This window comes from Taudactylus pleione, unplaced genomic scaffold (genome assembly GCF_031769625.1).
Source record: "Taudactylus pleione unplaced genomic scaffold, aTauple2 ptg000128l, whole genome shotgun sequence".
Taxonomy (NCBI): Eukaryota; Metazoa; Chordata; class Amphibia; order Anura; family Myobatrachidae; genus Taudactylus; species Taudactylus pleione.
In genome coordinates, this window is record NW_028284530.1 from 1,731,354 (window position 1) to 1,750,540 (window position 19,187).

The 19,187-nt window shown below is 43.8% G+C and overlaps 1 protein-coding gene across 1 annotated transcript in view; it reads right to left on the minus strand.

Moving 5' to 3' along the window:
• Positions 1 to 19,187, minus strand: part of ERC2 (ELKS/RAB6-interacting/CAST family member 2) — a 1,040,188-nt gene that overhangs the window by 971,398 nt on the left and 49,603 nt on the right. The gene's annotated exons all lie outside the window — the stretch shown is intronic.

The window sequence follows — 19,187 nt, forward strand, 5'->3', positions numbered from 1 at the left end:
GGTTTTTATTTTATGGAAGAAAAAGAAAATTAAATTTTAATAAAAAAACACCACTATTACTACTATTATTGTGAAAACAATCCTTAACTTTGAAATTGGGAAATATTAAAATTTGAAAGCATAATTATTGTTTTATCATTAAAAACCACAAATACATTATTAAATGTAAACAAAACAGCAAAAAACCCTTCATTATTAAAGACAACAAACTTTTAGGTTTGTAAAAATAGACACTTAACTGAATCAAGTACAAACTGGACTGTTAAACGCCTAAAACAAAACAATAGAACATGACAATAATTGTTTGAATAATGTCCTTTTTTTATTTTAAAATACCAAAAAAAAAAACTTGCAGTAGGCTGGCACACTTACTTGAGTCTGCAAAGCACATTGTTATTTGGATCCTCAAAAAACACGGCCACCCAAACACAAAAAGTAACCGGGTTTTGGAAATGTATGGGCAAACAAAAATTCGAAAAAAACACCACTCAAAAACAAAAACATCCCACCACCCAAAAAAAAAAAAAAAAACAACACCCAAAACAAAAAAAACACACAAGCACCACTCAAACAACACACACAAGCACCACTCAAACAACACACACAAGCACCACTCCAAAAACACACAAGCACCAAACAACACACACAAGCACCACTCAAACAACACACACCAGCATCACTCATAAAACACACACAAGCACCACTCAAACAACACACACAAGCACCACTCAAACAACACACACAAGCACCACTCAAACAACACACACAAGCACCGCTCCAAAAACACACACAAGCACCACTCCAAAAACACACACAAGCACCACTCCTAAAACACACACAAGCACCACTCAAACAACTCCAAACACTATAAACACTAGCAATCCCTTCCTGCACCACAAATCACTCCAACTACAACACACAAGTAAGGGAAGATTTGGCTTTGCCTTAAATAAGGCCCAAAAAAACACAATGATTGAATAATGCAGGAAAGGTGTGCATTGTACGTAGGCGCTCACATCTAGCCCAACCCACAAAGAGATTACAGAATGCAGTAAAAGTGTGCGTTGTACTTAGGCAAATAGGGATGCACGGGTAACCAATCCAGGGATGCGCTCACAACTATAAAAAAGTCTTCACAAGCACTATTCTTCATGCTCTCTCACATGTTTGGAAAATGTCAAGCGAGGAGCATGGTGGGCAGAGGCCAATTGAGGCAGGTAAGTGTGAAACACATTTTGATAAAAACACAAGAACAGTTCATATTTAAAAAAAAAACATTTTTAATTTTATCTAATTTTACAAATATTGTAGGTGCTGGGAATCCAATACCACCACTAGAGGAGGAGGAGGCGGGCCAAGCAGGCCAACTAACCCCTAAAAAATGCAAAATCACATTGTCAGATGGACCGATTTCCAGTACCAGTTGAAGAGGAAGCTACGGAGTAGGGTGGACCATGCTGCAGGAACAGGTGGTGGTCCCATCCCTGAGGAGCTGACCTTGACGAGGTTGGAGACGTTGGCTCAGGGATGTGTGACGGAAGAGGAGATAGTCAGCGTGTCCACTATGGACACTGACATGGCCGACTTCAACGCTCCACATGTGCAAGAATGTAAATATTTTTAGGACTCAAAAAAGTATAAAGCTAAAACGTGTATGCGTTTTTTTGTTTCCAAAAATACAAATGATTTTTTTCTTTTTTTTTACAGACTCAGAGGAGGTAGTGCCTGCTCCTGAGGTCAGGTCTGGGTCCAGCACAGATGGAGACTCTGCAGGGGAGGATCCAAGTACTCCATCTGGGGACCCTGTGGAGTCTACTACAGGGCAACCATCGGACCGAGCAGTGCCTCTCCTCACCAGGTTGGTCTCCCAAACTCAGGAGAACAGATATGTTCTTCTGAGGATGGAGACCACTCCGGTGAGGGTGGCGGTGGCCCTGGAGACCATTCCTGGGGCCATAGACCGTTGGGCCAATACCCAGGAGCAGGCAAACCCACCTGCCATGATGGAGCGAGACTCCCTTCCTCCCAGGACCACCACCTCTGGCAGCCCAACAGCCACCCCCGCAAGTATGTAGAGCCCTATGCCTAGGCCTGAGGAAATCCCATCTACCTCTGGCCAGGCCAGTCGGCGTGTTACGCGCCAGTCGGCTGTCCGTAGCTTACCTCTTCCTCCGAGCCGGCCCAAATGACGAAAGTAGCCCTGGATATCTCCTCCATCACCTCTTGTCCAGTCCCCATATTTCTTGTCACCAATGTCTCAAGCTCTTTTTTTGTTTTTATTAATTTATTTTTAGAATTGTGGGTTTTTTTTGTTATTTTTATTTATATGCAAATGTTGCCCTAACAATTGTAAGTTAAATTGTGATGAAAGGCTAATTTCCGAAAAATAAAAAAATGTAAAAAGAAAATGTCTATATTTAACTATATCAATGTATACATGGTTTAAAAAGTATGGTATCTGAAAAGGCTGCTACGCAAAACACAATGCTAGATGTTTTAAAAAATGTCCGAACAAAATAAGTTTAAAAAGCACAAATAAACATTTGTGTTACGAATTCCCTAATGCACACGCAAGTGAAATCAGTTACAAGGTAATTAGCAGTGTTAATAGTTACAATGCAGCAATCTTAGCTGCTTGGTTTGTGTGGTTCCAATTAGAAACATCACAAGTAACATCGGATTAACGATTGTACTGTTGTGGCTTACGGACGCTTCTTGCCTACTTTAGCCTGGACGATCATCCTGTTCGTAGAGTGACGTTGTCATGCATCCGCAATTCATGGTCGTACAAAGCAGATAATTTATGCACTCCCCTAAAACGCCTGGAAACACTGAAGAACGCCTCCGTTTGCAGACCACCACCCCCGTATACACCCACAAACGGACTTTCCTGTCAATCAACTTTAGCAATCCACTTCCGTTTCGGAAGCCCTACGACCGACAGTATTTTGCATCGGTAGAGCTCGTACGCACATGCGCACAGATAGCCGTGCGCAGGCGCAGAAAGAAAAACATCGGATGCGTACAACCGTGCGCCCGCTACGACCGACTCTGAATGAGGTCCTAAGTGTGAACAACAATTCAATATCACTGCGTCTGTCTAGACGGGAATAAGGCGGGATCAGGTGCGCAAAAACACCTGAATTGCCCCCACTGAGTGCATGTTTCCTCCCCACAAGAGATGTGACTTGACTTAGTACATGCATTGCTAAAGTCCTATTCCCTACTTGTACTGAAATAATGTAATTGTCATATCAAAGAATACTGAATATGAATTTTAAATTATTAAATGTGAAAGTTCATTTTCACTATAAAATGTAATTAAATACAGACGCAAATATAAAAGAAAATTTAAATTAACTAGATATATCTATAATTTCCCCTTTGATCATTACGTGAGAATCTGCTTTCTTGCAGTAGCGCACATGAAAATGTAATTTAAGTAATGCAAATTGAAGACTATGACTTAATACAGCAGTTCTCAAACTGTGGGTAGTGACCCCAAAGTGGGTCGCAGCCATCTCAGCTTGGGGTCCTGACTCACATAGGGTCAGGGTGATGACTCCTCGGATTATTTAGCCAGTTATGCAAGGAGTCTGAAATCAATTGAAATGTCTGTTACTTCAGACTCCTTAGATAACTAGTATCTAAGAAATCCGAGGAGTCATCAGGGAGCCCCGTCCCAGTGCTCAGCATCTCCTGCTCTGCCTCCCAACAGTAGTCAGCAGCCCCACCCCAGTTCTCAGCATCTCCTGCCCTGCCTCCCAAAAGTAGTCAGCAGCCCCGCCCTCATCCAAGTGCTCAGCATCTCCTGTTCGGTTTTCCCACCTGGCAGCAGATAGCAGCAGAAGCTGACACACAGGCAGCCAGCACCAGCAACGTACAGACTCAGAGGAGCCAGTTGCCATACTCTCTGTGAAGATGTTTTTAAGTAAGTACAGCCTGGGGTGAGGGGACACAGAATGTGTAATGATTGCTGTGCAGGGGGAAGAAACAGCAGCAGGGAAACATGTGGAGCAAGGAGGGGAGCACTAAGAACAGACCCTATGGGGGAACAGGGGAGCACACTGTGGGATGTGAAGGGGAACAGAAAAAAAAACATTTATTAAACACCCATTGATTCACTCATTTCCTCCTCCCTATAACCCACTGCCTCCCCCTTTTACCCACTCACTCACTCCACGTCACTCACTCCCTCTGTCACCAACTGTTTCTCCCTGTCACCCTCTGCCTTCCCCTGTCACTCACTGCCAGCCTCTTCCTCTCCCTGCCAGCCACTGCTTCCCCCTACCATCCACTGCCTCCTCCTGTCCCCCTCTCCCTCCCCCTGCCACCCACTGCTTTCCCTTGTCACCCATTGCCAACCTCTGAATCTCCCAGCCACCCACTGCCTCTCCCCGCCACTCTGCAACCCACTGCCTCCATTCACCCACTGCCTCCCCCTGCTTTCCCGTCACCCACTGCCAACCTGTGAATCTCCCTGCCACCCTCTGCCTCTCCCCGCTACCCACTGCCTCCCCATCACCCACTGGCTTCTCATGTCACCCTCTGCCTCTCACTGCCTCTACATCACCCACTGCCTTCCCATGTCACCCACTGCCACCCTCTGCCTCCCACTGCCTCCCCTGTCACCCACTGCCTTCTACATAACCCTTTGCCTCCCACTGCCTCCCCAGTCACCCACTGTCTCTCCTTGCAGGGACAGGGGCTTCGAAAGGAGCTCGTCCCTGCAGTGCTACTGTGCATGCATGGTCTGCTAACCACGTGGCCATTCTACAGTAGCTTGCGGGGGTCCTGTAATAAAATATATAGTTAGACGAGGTCCCAGAGCAAAAAAGTTTGAGAACCCCTGACTTAATATAATGCTATGATGTACAATAACCTGGAAGTGTCGATATGCAATCGGATAATCAGAACTGTCTACATAGTGCTACTGATTGTCCTAGAGGTATTCACTATTGTGAATCTTTTGTACCAGCCCTCCAGCAACCACAACAGACATGCCATCTAAACGGCGCATTGATGTCCATATGTTGTGCAGCAGGTAGGTGGACACGACCTACTGTACTTGCCACTTCTGTCTGAATCTATTCAGCAAGGTCCTGAACATTATATGATATTCTTAATGTGTGCCTTGGGAGGGAAAATAATGTCTACTTGTTCACACTGAGGCAGTTTGGTAAAACTGTTGAAATACACTTTTATTTCAATCCAAAAAGAAAAAATAGCCAGTCCACGGTGATGTCTAGTTTCATGGACAAAGGCCCTGATTCAGACCCGCTTGCTGCCGGAGGCAGCTCGCAGGTCCTTGGGGTAGGGTCTCGTCTGCCGCAAGCCCCAGTGAGCTTCCTGCTCAAATAGAGCAGGAAGCTCACTACTGACATCACGAGTGATGTCAGTAGGACCTCCCACAAACGGCAGGTGTTCCTTCGGGAACCCCTCCGTTTGTCCAGACACCGACAGCCGCCCCGTTTGTAGCGCGCCCTGGAGCGAGTGAATTTCTCACTCGCTGCGGGGCTCGCGCGTGCGCACTGCCCGGCCATCAACCCGCTTGCGAGCGTTATGCGCTTACAAAGCGGGTCTGAATCAGGCCCAAAGTTTACAAAAGAGTTTTTCCAGCTACCCAGTGTGGAGAAGGCTATTTGACCAAGAATGTGACCAAGTAATAAATAGATCTAAGCCCTGGCCCTGACCTGGGCTTAGGAGTTGGAGTTTAAGGTTTATTTCACACACGCCGGTTTTCACCAGTATTTGGCCGTTTATTATTTTTAGTGAAGTATGTAAATAGATGGGTCCTTTCAGATGGCACAGACACAGCACATGTTACAGCCGGGAATGTTCACTGACAAGGACGGCTGTTAAAGATTTAAAGATTGGAAGAAAATTCATACACACGGCAAAACCGTCACACACGGCACAAAACCGGAAAAACCACAGGAAAAATACAGCCCGCTTTTTTGCCGGCTGGTGAAAACTGCCGTGTGTGAAAATAGCCCTAAGGGTGGATTAAAAAGACTCAACAAGCATCAGGATTGGCAAATCTGTACATGAAACCTAAATATGCTCAAACAAAATCTTCCCCAGCAATGGCAGCCGAGCATGTACAGTCAGTGTGACTAGGCACGCACAGCAGCCCCGGCAGCTCCCTGAGCACATCGCAGGGAGAGGCTCCTTTCAGAGCCCGTGTCCCTGCCTGTGCCGGATGGTACATCCGGGCGCTATTATCGTATATTGCAATGCGATCATGGGCGGTAATGAGCTGAGGTATGGCTCTATGGAGAACAAGATGGCGGCTCCCAGGAAACGGTACCAACACACACTCCACATATCACATCACCATGTCTCACAGGTCATAACAACCCATCTCATAGCAACCATCTTCATAACCCTTGCCAAATATTCCCCAATTCATAACGACTGTCTGCATGTGACATATCACCCTTCACCATGACAACCATCCCCATACTCACCATATTACCCCAGATGAAAATAGACCCATAGGGCCTGTATTTGGGAAATAATATGAAAAATAATATATATTTAAGTGAGAAAAACTGGAGTATCATCATTTCTATTTTAAGTTCTGCTAAAAATGTATGGTTTAAACTCTGTTACTTGTTCCTCTTGTTTTGTTAATTAGTATAACTGACAACTATATTCTCTAGACACTATGGGCCATACTCAGAAGCGGCTGTGCCATATAGTCCAACAAAATGCAAATGCAGCAGGAGGTGTCTAGAGGAAATAAACACCTCCTGCATTGCATTTGGAATTCGCATGCAGCGTCCATATGCGCTGCCTCGGATCGCCATCGTGACCATCGTGCTCCTTTGGCCAGGCTGCACAAGCCGAAGCTTACCACAGCCTGGTCACTTGTGAGGACAGGAAATCTGCATCCACCCAGGCAGACCCTGGACTCGTCCCTTGCAGAAAATGGGGGAGTGCCGCCCGTTTCCAGGGATGGTGGCCAGCCACACTCCCGCTCAGCCCCTCCCCCCCAAACGCTGCAGCATGTCACTCATACTGCGGTAGGGGAAACTGTGCGTGAGGTCGCAGGGCCCGTTCTGCACCTGCGCAGACCCCTAAACATCGGAGATGTACACTAACCACCGGGTTAGCGTCCATCTCTCTATCAGACCTTATATCAACCATGATGTATTGGTATTTGTCTTATAATTTGACTCTATTCTTGTGTCTATGGGCCTCATTCAGAGGCGGTCGTTAGATGCAAGAGGTCGCTCTGAATCAGGGCGGCCGCTTGCATCCTGAACGGCCGCCTCCTTGTCGATCGTTAACACCCACAGCTCTAACGACCGACATGGGTGATGGTCATGATGGTCAAGACCATCGCGACCATCGTGACCATTGGGGCTTACGACCAGACCCTAGGGTAGGGTCTGGGCACTCGTAAGCCCCAGGGAGCTTCCTGCTCTGTTCCAGCAGGAAGTTCCCCACTGACATCAGCAATGATGTCAGTGGGGCCGCTCCCAAACGGCAAGCGTTCCGACTGAACATCGACAGCTCGCCCCGTCTGCTACGAGACCCCTAACGACGGAGCGCCCGTCGTTAGACGGGTCTGGCGCATGCGTACGACGGAGCCGGCTCCGTCGTGCGCATGCGCTGTGGGGCAACATCGAGTCGGTTGTGAGCGCTCAGCGCTCACGACCGACTCTGAATGAGCTCCTATATGTGTATACAGAATACCTGATAAGACAGAGGGGAGATTTGTCAAATCTTGGAAAGATATAAAGTATGATCAATCAGTTTCTAACTCTCATTTTTCTAGCACAGTCTGTAAAATGATAAAAGTTAATTGGTTGTCAATTTATCACTCTCCAAAATTTGATGAAAGACTCCCTCAATCTGTGCACTGAATATGTTGCCAGTAATTAGATCTGTCCTAGCAATTTCTGTGTTATATTAAACATTTCTCTCATCAGTTACCAGATATCTTGGAATTCTATCTTAGGACCTGATTCAGACCAGCTCGCTAGATGGGTACGCTCGCACCAAGCGTATGCAAATATGGGTAGGCAGGCAATCGCACGGCAAGACATTAGCACGCCCACTACGTCTTGGAGTGCAACCGCTTTGTGTATGCAGACGCCCACCAGCCTGTCTTAAGACGCCCACTTGCGCACGTCATGTCCAGGAAGTGTATGCCACCATCGGTACATCGGGTACCATCAGATGCGATCGCAGAGCTTGAGGCTGACCATACCCGGCTGCAAGCACTGCGAGCACTTCAGCGTAACAACAAGCCAGGTGACGTGTACTATGATGCTGCCTGTTAATTATGCACGCCTCTGAAACGTTGTTAAGACGCTCAGGCACGCCTGCTTTCGCATCTCCACTCCCCCGTTTCTAACAGCCAACCCCTGTCACCACCCACAAACGGATTCTCCTGTCACTCACTCTGCTGGGCAGTCTATGCGCAGCGAGAGATCGGGAAGCGATCGCGCACGCTCACTGTGATGCAGACGCATGTGCACAATGCGAAAATCGGCCAGCTACGAGCGAACGATTCTTACCGTCTCTGAATCAGGTCCTTCATTCCTCCACACCCTTGTATCATCTCAATTTAACTTCCACCTTCAATGTCATGAATAAATTCTGTAAATCATTAAAATAACTCTACTAGTAAACTACTCCAGACTTTCTCAACAGTTTTCCCAGCTGTCATACAATTAGGGGTAAACTTACTAAAATTAGAGTTTTTAGAAGTGAGTTTTAGAAGAGATGTTGCCTATAGCAACCAATCAGATTCTAGATATTATCTTCTAGAAGGTTCGAGTTAAATGTTAAGCAGGATCTGATTGGTTGCTATGGGCAACATCTCTTCTAAAACCCACTTCTAAAAACTCTCACTTTAGTAAATTTACCCCCTAGTGTAGATTATATTTTTTCTGAAAGTCATAATAAAAGCAGAAAACTTCAATTGCAACATGTAAGAAAAATTAAAGAACAAATCAGTTAGTTATGTTATGATCACTGCCCATTTGAAATTCATAGAAAAATAACTTATTCCAAATGCAATAATTGTTCTACATTGACGGATTGTCCTACCTGGTTTTGTTATCATAAATTGCTACAGAAGCTGATAAATTCATTGAAAACATAAATGCAAAACAACCTGCCAAAGTATTGTATGCTCTGGATTGATTTTATTTAGTCTGATGTGACTGGTGCCAAAATTATCATATGGAAATAAAAGAAACGCGTGGGTAAGGACTAACTGTCTAATTCATCATGTTTCCGCAATACAACAAGAGGAATATGCAGCTCCAGAGGAGTTATAGATAGGTTTGTTATTTCTAGTGAGTTACGGACTGGTAGCAATCAGACTGAATGATAATGCTGAGATGCAATTCAAGGTATGGGTGAAAGGTTTTCTTACTTCATTATATCATTATCTAAAATATATTATGTATCTGCACCAGCTCATTAAATAGATGAAATAGACTGTGTGAAGAGTAAAGCTGGGTACACGCTAGGGCGACCCGCCGACCTATCTGACGATTGGTAAGTGCATACACACTTACCAATCGTCTGGCTGATGTGCCGGGCTTGACATCAAAACCTGGCGGGCATTTAAATATGCCCGCGCAGTTGTGCTGTCACTCATCGGCGGGTCCCTGTAGCATGTGTATGAGTGATCGGCAGGAGGCCCGTACACACCACAGATGATCAATATATCTTTCAGATATATCGCCAATCTGCTGTGCTGCAGGGACGATCCGATATGTCTGGGAAACAACGACGTTCACAGACATTTTGGGTGTACACCTCTGCCAATTTACTATAGATATATCTATCAGTGTGTACCCAGTTTAAAAAAAAAAACAATTTAGCAAGAAAACTACAAAAACACTACAGGAAAACAACACACAAAAAAACCTATTAGTCCCAGGAAGACCTAATTTACCTGCATTCTCTGCTAATCTGCCTTGGCAGATCAATGGGTACAATTACCCAACAGTCCATGTAGGAGAGCTTTTATCATTCACATAGTGGTGTGATCTCCCATGTGCTTCTAATTCATTCAAACCTTTACATCTCCGCTAGTAATGTGAAAAAATCTGGAGCAGGAATGAGGATTTCCTGTGAGGACTGCTGCAGGCACTGTGGGACTCGCCAGATCGGAGGAGCACAGGATAGAAATTCCTCTATTATTTATCCCACATAAGTCCACCCAAAACAATTTAATTTTGCTTTAAGTGGAGTTATCCGTTCAGTTAGCCGTCGTATATTTATCCGTGCGGTGTAAGACCCCAGAACAATCAGTATGTCCCAATGTTATCTGATTGGTCATTTCCAGGAGAGTTCATAACTCCAAGCGACCACCATCAGCTTATGTGCAATGATCGCAAATACATGCTATAGCACATATTTCACCCACATATGAGGACCGGAGACTCACTTTTTCAGAATGGGTGGGTCCCCGGGGACGCAATCCGCTGCCGGCCAATCCCCTTGCTCCTGGTTACATGATTGATGTCTCCCCTGGCCCAGCTGCAGAGGAGACATCAAAAAGGAGGTGGAGCCAGTCGTTACGCGCCCCTTGATGCATTTGCTTGCTCAGCGCTTAGCGTGAGTGGACTACCCCGGCGTGAAGACTGTGGCCCAGCCCCCAGCTTGAAGACGGCAACCAGCACCTTGTATACAGAAGGCTCCATGGACCCGAGAAGACACTGTGCGTGTGGCTGCACTCCCTGGGACAGGTAAGTGTGGAGCGGGTAGTGCCACGGGTGGGGGATGGTGTGGTGCAGGCTGGGCAGGGGAGGGGGGGGGCAGAGTGACAGATGCACTGCTGGCTGGTCCACCGCTGGCTGGCCAGAAGTACAGTGCAGACTGCGGGTCATGGCCGCAGCGCATCTGGCCCCACCAGTCCCCGGCTTTCTGCCTCTAATCCCCTCCACATATAATAACTGGCACCCAGCCCGCATCTCCAGTCCCTGCCTACTCCTCCTATCCCCAGCCCCCCTCCACCTATAATCTCTGACTCCACGAAATCCTCCTGTAACCGGCTTCACATCTCCTACTCCTGTTCCCTGCTCCCCATCTCCTACACCTGACCCTGGCTTCCCGCCTCCTACACCTGTCCCCGGATTCCCGCAAGCATAAGAGTGCATTAAATAAAGTAGAACCTACAAAAACCACAGAGGGGTCTATTTACTAAGCCTTGGATGGAGATAAAGTGAACGGAGGTAAGTACCAGCCAATCAGCTCCTAACTGCCATGTGACAGGCTGTGTTTGAAAAAGTTACTGTTAGGAGCTGGTTGGTCGGTATTAGGGAGGCCAATCCTGGGCCGTTTTTGTCAATCCTGGCATTCGGGATTGAAAAAAACTCAATCTTGGGATTCCCGTGATACCCAGAATTGGCCTGGTTTTAAAAAAAATGTCCCCACCCAGCCCTCACAGTGACTTACTAGGCGGCGACAGTGGCAGGGAAACTACAGCATAGCCATGTAAAGGGGCGGGTGGGCGGCCGCTCCAGCGTGACCTCTATCCTCACGTCACACTGCGCAGTGTACACAGCCTGGGGAAGGGGGAGCATCAGAGCACTCTGCTGGAGCTGCTCAGTGCTGCCGGGCATTTAAAAAAAAAACATGTATGGCCAATGCCGGGATCGGGATTGGATGCTTCCAACCCCGGCATTCAATCCCGGACATTTTTAGGCCAAAATCCCGGGATCCCGATCCTGGGATTGGCTTCCCTAGTTGCTGTTATCTCTGTTCACTTTATCTCCTTCCAAGGCTTAGTAAATAGACCCCAAAATCACTAGAGGAATGAAAGGAAAGGAAATGTTGTATTCAGGCTACTGTACAAATTGAGAACTGACGGTGTCAGATGCAGCTGTTATTAAATCTCTGCAGGATTCATCCCAAACTAACAACAACCTGCTGCCCCCTCTGATCTACATAATGGAATGGAGCAGGCCATTAGCAATCTCTTATTCATGTACGGGCCCAGTATATTGTCAATTTATGCCATTATAGAGGGTTAGAGTGAATTAAAATATTTATTTGGGGATTTACCGGTGCTTTAATCAAAGTAACTACGACATACAAAACTAAAATAACACAAAATAGCAAGTTTGAGAACTAACAAATGTAAATGTCTAAGCCCACAAAGATATCTGCTCGCAGAACTCGAAATATATATTTTTAGCAATTAAATATATTAAAATATGGGCCTCTTTGAGGAACGCCATGTGTGGTCGTGCGACTTCGGAGCGAACCTGGTACTCTACAGTAGGTAAATTGATTATATTTCATCGTTTGGGATGGTGGGACTCACGAGTTAGAAAGTTTCATCAATCACTTAAATCACAACACCTTTGGTCTTAGTTTCACCCACACTTTTGATTTCACCAGTATTAATTATCTTGACATTCAAGTTACAATATTGGATGGGAGAATACAATCATCCACATACATTAAAAATGTAGACTGCCAGAATTATCTACACTATAAGAGCAGTCACTATACACCATGGAAGAATAACATTCCCAAAGGACAGTTCCTTCGTCTCAAAAGGAACTGTTCCAGAGTTATCATTTGAGACTCAGAGCCAAAACTTCAATCAGACTTTTGTTGAAAAAGGATATCCAGTATCCATTTTAGATCAAGCTCTTAAAGAAGTGTATAATATGTCTAGATCTTCTATATTATTCAATAAAGACAGGATAGCTGTCAACAAAACAAGTTCTGATAGATCTCTTGCCTTTGTAACTCAATTTAATACAGCTGCCCACGAGATCTAGAAAATTATTAAGAACAATATGAATATATTACATCATGATAGACATCTAAAATCCATACTCCCATCCAATAATATTGTGACATTTAGGAAAGCCCAGACTCTCAAACAAAAATTAGCCCCTAGTTTTTTCTCTAAAGACACATCTAATACATCCACATCTTCTGATTGGCAACTGTTACCACCCAAACCAAAAGGTTTTTATAAATGTGGACGCGACAAATGTTTAACTTGTAAATATAAGGTTAATGGCACCAATACCAACATTTCATATAGTACAAGAGAAAAATTTGACATCAAGAGTTTTCTAAATTGTAGGTCCCAATTTGTTATTTATGTAAATGTGGTATTCAGTATGTTGGAAGGACTTCACGTAGTCTATACCTCAGATTCTTAGAACATAGCAGACATATTACCAGAGGTTTTAAATTACACAGCCTTTCGTGACACATTAACAATTGCCAAACACAAGAGGCAAAAGATTTTACACTCATAGCTTTAGAAAAAATTCATACCATACATGCTTTTTGTATCTACAATCTAGATACCCTTTCACCTAAAGGACTCAACGATACCATTGAACTTAATCATTGTTGACGGCCATGTTGTTCTGGGGCCCCAGATCCTAGGTCCCTAGGGGTGGAGCATGTTTGTCCTATGTCGCCACGGGACTTCAGGGTATAACCAGTTGCTATACATATTCACCTTCTTATTACAGAAGCGTATGCACCAACGGTTGTCCCCCTATTTTGAGTCTAAACACATCTCAATCTATGGGGATAGCTGTGGCTGCAATCAGCATCTGAATACACAGTCCGCACGTCTGTGTTCGTGTGCGCGGTTGGTCGCTGGTCGTTCCTCACTTTGAGTATAAATACATCTCACTGTTGGGGCCGACCGCTGCCAGGCGCGCGCACGTGCACATGTGTGTGGTGGTTCTTCTACTTTGGTCACTTTTTCATCTTAATTCATTTCTTTTTTTTTTTAGATATTGGGTCTCTTTTATAGTCAGAACTACATGTGCACCTGTTCACCCTACTAGGTATAGACACACACCTGTGTCCACGTTTGCACACATGTTCACGTGCTGTCATATGTGTGTACATGTATGGACGTGCCCATACATAGGTGATTAATTTATTATGATAGAATATGTGCTTCAATGAAAATTCATCAAGACACTATGCATATATATACCCATATATATTTATTTTGTTGAATATCCACATTATTATCTGATATCAATTTTATTATATCAGATATGAGGTAGTGGGTATCAATAATAATAATCTAGAGGTTTTGTCATTTATCACTGTAATCCAATCTGATACGGTTTTTTCAATATTTCATTTTTTATTTATAATATAATTATATTTATATTATATATTATTTTCTATGTTATATTAATTTTTTATTATCTATTTTTTTCTTTTTATTTATTATTTTTTATTTACTTACTGTTTATGTATTATTTTTTATTATTTATTTATTTATTTATTATTTATTTTTATTTTTTATCTTTTCAATCCATACCTTTTTAATATTATTATCATTATTTTCTTATAATATTAATAATTATTTTCTATTATCATTATTATTTCCTTTTCGTATAATATTTTTCACGGATCAATATCATTCAATACTATATATATATATTTTATTGCTTTTATGGTCTCCGTATAATATTATTTTATTTGCATCCCATTAAAAAGTGGGTTAGATTTGGATATTTTATAAAAATGTGCCAACACGATGTCATTACAGGTTGAGTCTCCCATATCCAAAATGCTTGGGACCAGGGGTATTTTGGATATCGGAATATTCCGTATTTTGGAATATGTGCATACTATAATGTAATATCTTGGGTATGGGACCCAAATCTAAACACATAATGCATTTATGTTCTATATACACCTTAGACACACAGCCTGCAGGTCATTTTATACAATATTTTTAATAATTTTGAGCATCAAAAAAAGTTTGTGTACATACATGAAATTCATTTATGTTTCATATACACCTTATACACACAGCCTGAAGGTTATTGTATACTGTATTTTAATGATTTTGTGCTTTAAAAAAAGCTTGTGTACATTGAACCATCAGAAATCAAAGGTTTCACTTTCTCAGTCACACTAAAAATATTCCGTAATTCGGAATATTCCGTATTTCGGATTATCTGGATATGGGAGACTCAACCTGTATTAACTAGATCTGCAACATATGAGATGCACACCTGTAACAGATCATTATGACTACATGGGGATATAAGGCTGACCCATTTGAATGGGAATTTACCTCTGAGGAAACGGCCAGTCAAACAGAGCCGAGAAACGCATTAGGGGTGCCCACTTTGAATACACAGTGCAACAAAATTGCTGTTTCAAGTTACACTGTTACCATCACGGAGAAGTTTTCTCCCCGAGGTGTTCAGCTGCAAACCAGTGAGACGTCTCATCAATCGGAGCAGCTTATATCTACTTCAGCCGCCGCTCAGACTCTCAGCTACACCGCATAAGAGAACTTCACTCATTCCCAGCCGGGATCTTCAAGTGCACGTACAGCCGATTTTCCCACGCCGCACAGCACCCGCACTACACGGTCTAAACAGCGGGTAAGACTTTGGATTATACAATACTGTGCTGGCACAATTACTCATTTTGTCCACTCGTTATTGGAATTATTGACACCTATATCTCCACAGTTTTTCCACTTCCCTATTTTTAACAGTAAGAGAGATATCTATACAAAACTCTATCATCTGCTGAACATCTCAGAACATCTGAGAGCAAAATCCATTTGAGATATTTAACACATTACTCATATCAACAGGTGCATCATTTATCCAAACCTTTTGGACATTTGTTTTGCAGTTTGCAATCTACCCATGGTTGTCAACATTTATTCATTTATGCTGATTTTTATGTCATGTTTTTATTTATACACCACCTGTATTGATGTATGTTAACCTTTCACATGTTGGTTTCTAGATATATTTGTTTGTTATTTATTCCATACTTATTTTCATGCTATTGCATCATTAAATGTGACCTCAATATTTATTTACATTTTTGACATCATTTGGTTCATTTCATCATACATATCAATTAGCGCTCCCACACTACCATTTCCATAATCACAAAGATATCTGCTCGCAGAATTCGAAATATATAATATTTTTAGCAATGAAATATATTAAAATATGGTCCTAAATATAATTCCAGCTCAGGCACCTTACCCTAACATGTACGTACTATCCCTCCCCTCTACCACTAATTGCCCTTAGCTCCAGTTATAGATGGGTCCACATACATCTAGCCTCCTTGCGCGTTAAACAGCCCTTCTAGTCGTGCCATTCCGTGGTGTGACTCGGTAGCACCGAGTGTCTTTTGTGCATCTTTTTACCTTCAAATGCGTCTTCTTCACACAGCGATGCAAATTGATAGCACAAGCAGCTTCTGCTGATTTAAATGACATGCAGCATGCCTATGTTCTGTGAGCAGGTGTGGGTGTATCCTGCATGCAAAATGCTACGTTACAGTGTCAGCAGCTGTAACATGGTAGCGTGGTGTTTAGCATGCAGATACACCTGCAGTCGCTCACTGAACATAGGCATGCTGCATATCATTTTAATCAGCAGAAGCTGCTTGCGAATAAGATGCATTTGAAGGTAAAACGACGCTAGGTGCTGCCAAGTCACACTGAGCTCCCATGTTGTGTGGCGCAACTTGTAGTGCACAGAGGATATATGTATGTGGGAACATCTGTAGTTGGAACAGCAGAGCTAGGCACAGCCAATACCCTCATAGGAAGTTCATAACCGCCACTCTTAAAATGCTGCCCGATGCAAAGTATTTACTGGTGGACTATGTAGAGTTTGACGTACATTTTTTTCCCCTGTAAAATATGCATTACCGTCTGATGTATGTGCACATGAAAATGTGTGCACTTGCATATGTATGCAACAGCTTACCTTTACTACTCCTTACGCTTAAGCTGGATACACACTGTACAAAATATCGTTCATATCGCCAAAGAACAATATATAGTTCAGTGCTATGGGTCATGTGTACACAGAATGTATTCATGTACTACATTGTACACAGATATATCCTGTTGGCACAGCAGATGCAATATATCTTGCAAATATATCGTGCGCATCTGCAGGTGTGTATGTGTGACTGATCGACCTATCCGTTATGGTGGCCGCAGAACTGACAACAATGACATTACAATTGGGTGGGCAAATTTAAATGCCCGTCCAGTTGTGATGTCTGGCCAGACATATCGAGCGGCCTATTGGTGTATGCTTATCAATTAAATTGCTCAGTCGGTGGGACGGTCAGCCAGATGTGTATCCTACAATAGACTGGGGGAACGGAGGAGGAATGGGTAAAGCAAGCGCAGGATAGTACAGTAAGAGAGCATTTACACAACTATGTCACATTCAGAGGGGTAAGCAGTCAGATATACACCTGTCAGAAGGCGTACCTGGTGCTTAACCCCTGATGCAAGATACGCACTGATGATGATAACACACTGTGGCCCTGCCCAAAAGTGATACCAGCAGCTAAGGCTGGCTGAGGCTACTGCAGGGGGACAAACATGACATTACAGTGCGACACTGACGATTTTCTTTTTATAGTTTCATCATCCAGTCATAGCCTAGTGCTGTCTGCAGCCTTTGTGCCCAACCAACCCAGGATATGAGTGCTGGTGCTGCTATCACATGAGGCACACTGTTCATTCCTTGCTTCATTCTACATAAAAATGTCAGTCCCCATTATCATCAACTTCATGATGATGACTGGTGTTTCTTTCGCATGATGATAAACTTAAAGCTTGTCATAAGCTTTAAACGTATCTTCATGCAGCCGATCAATTTAGCATAGCATGCTGAGTCACACGTATCTTAAGATACCTGCAGCTGTAAAATAAAAAGGATATTAAGGGGAAATTTTACTAAGAATCGTGTTGGTGTGCGATCCATAATCACAGCTCTTCGGCGGAACGCTTTCTGCAGTAAATCACAAATTTACTAAAAAGCGTGTTTGGCTGACTATTGGCATTCGATGGTGATGCACAACGTGTGTTGGCGCGTGCGACTTCACTCTTATTGACCCATAATTGCACATAAATTCACAAATTTCAGCAGCTTGTTTAACAGAAGCATTAAAAAGCCTTAATAGTCTTATTAAAAAAAAAATTATGTGGGGTCCCCGCTTCCATGAATAACCAGCCCCGGGTTCTATGAGCCGGCTCTGGTTCAAAAAATACAGGAAGAAAATGCTTAGGTGTCCCCCATATTTTTAGAACCAGCACCAGGCTCTTGGATCTGGACCTAGTAAATACAAACCAAAAAAAAAAAACGGGTAAAAATTTACTTAGGGGTCCCCTGTATTTTTAGAACCAGCACCGGGCTCCAGCAGCAAGGGGGCTAATGCCACAACCAGGGGGGGTCCCCCGGCCAAAGCGTTTACCCCGCTAATTAGTCAGGTCAGGCCAGGGATTTCAGGGGAAGTGGGTCCCCCCTCCCCAGTGTGCCCCAGGCCAGGGTTGAAGTTGGGGCTATCCCCCGCAAGCCTAGGCTAGGCTAGGGGTGCGGGGTTGATAGATGTAAAGAATAGATTACATCCAATATTGTCTTGTACATTAGGACTACAGGTCTCAGCAATTTCGGGTAGCGGTTTGTCTTTTTCTTACCCAAAGATGCCTACTAGAGAAGAGGTTATGCTTGGGAGGAGTGACCCACACATCAATTTTTAATTTCAATTAATACTTATTTACACTCAGAAGCATGCACGGATCTCATTGATCTGTTTATGCTTCTGCTAAACACGCCACTGATTTGGTCGTCTATTCATTTAGTGAATTGCTTTGCGAGTTAGGTTCAAGGTCGCTCGTGTTGACAAACACAAATCTTTTCGTGATTTGCATTGATGTCACTGTTATTCAGCGATGTTTGGTCTGATGGTGATATGCCGTGAAATAGAGTGTGAAGTCGTGTTTGACATGCGAAATCCCTGTGAGTTCCCCTCTATACCCCATTCCACTGCTTTGCCGGGTCGCACCCGGGATAAGACCCCTGTCAGACAGGCGGCTTGTCCCGGCACTAATGCCAGGTTGATGACGCTGCCGTCAAGTGATGAGCTGGCGCTTGGAGCTGATTTCATCTCCAAGTGCCGGCTCTCCCTATGCAGAGAACGGAACCTGGGTCGTATTGACCCGGGTTACCCATTCATACTGCTTAACGAGCCAGGTTGACCTCGTGACCAGGGTTGAAATGCCGGGTCACTCAACCTGGCTTATTTCAACACTGCCCTTTCACACAGCACAATAACATGGGTTGCTGCGCACTCAAGTGCAAAAATCTGGGTTATTGCTGGCAGTGGAAAAGGGGTATTAGTAAATTCCTGATTTGCTA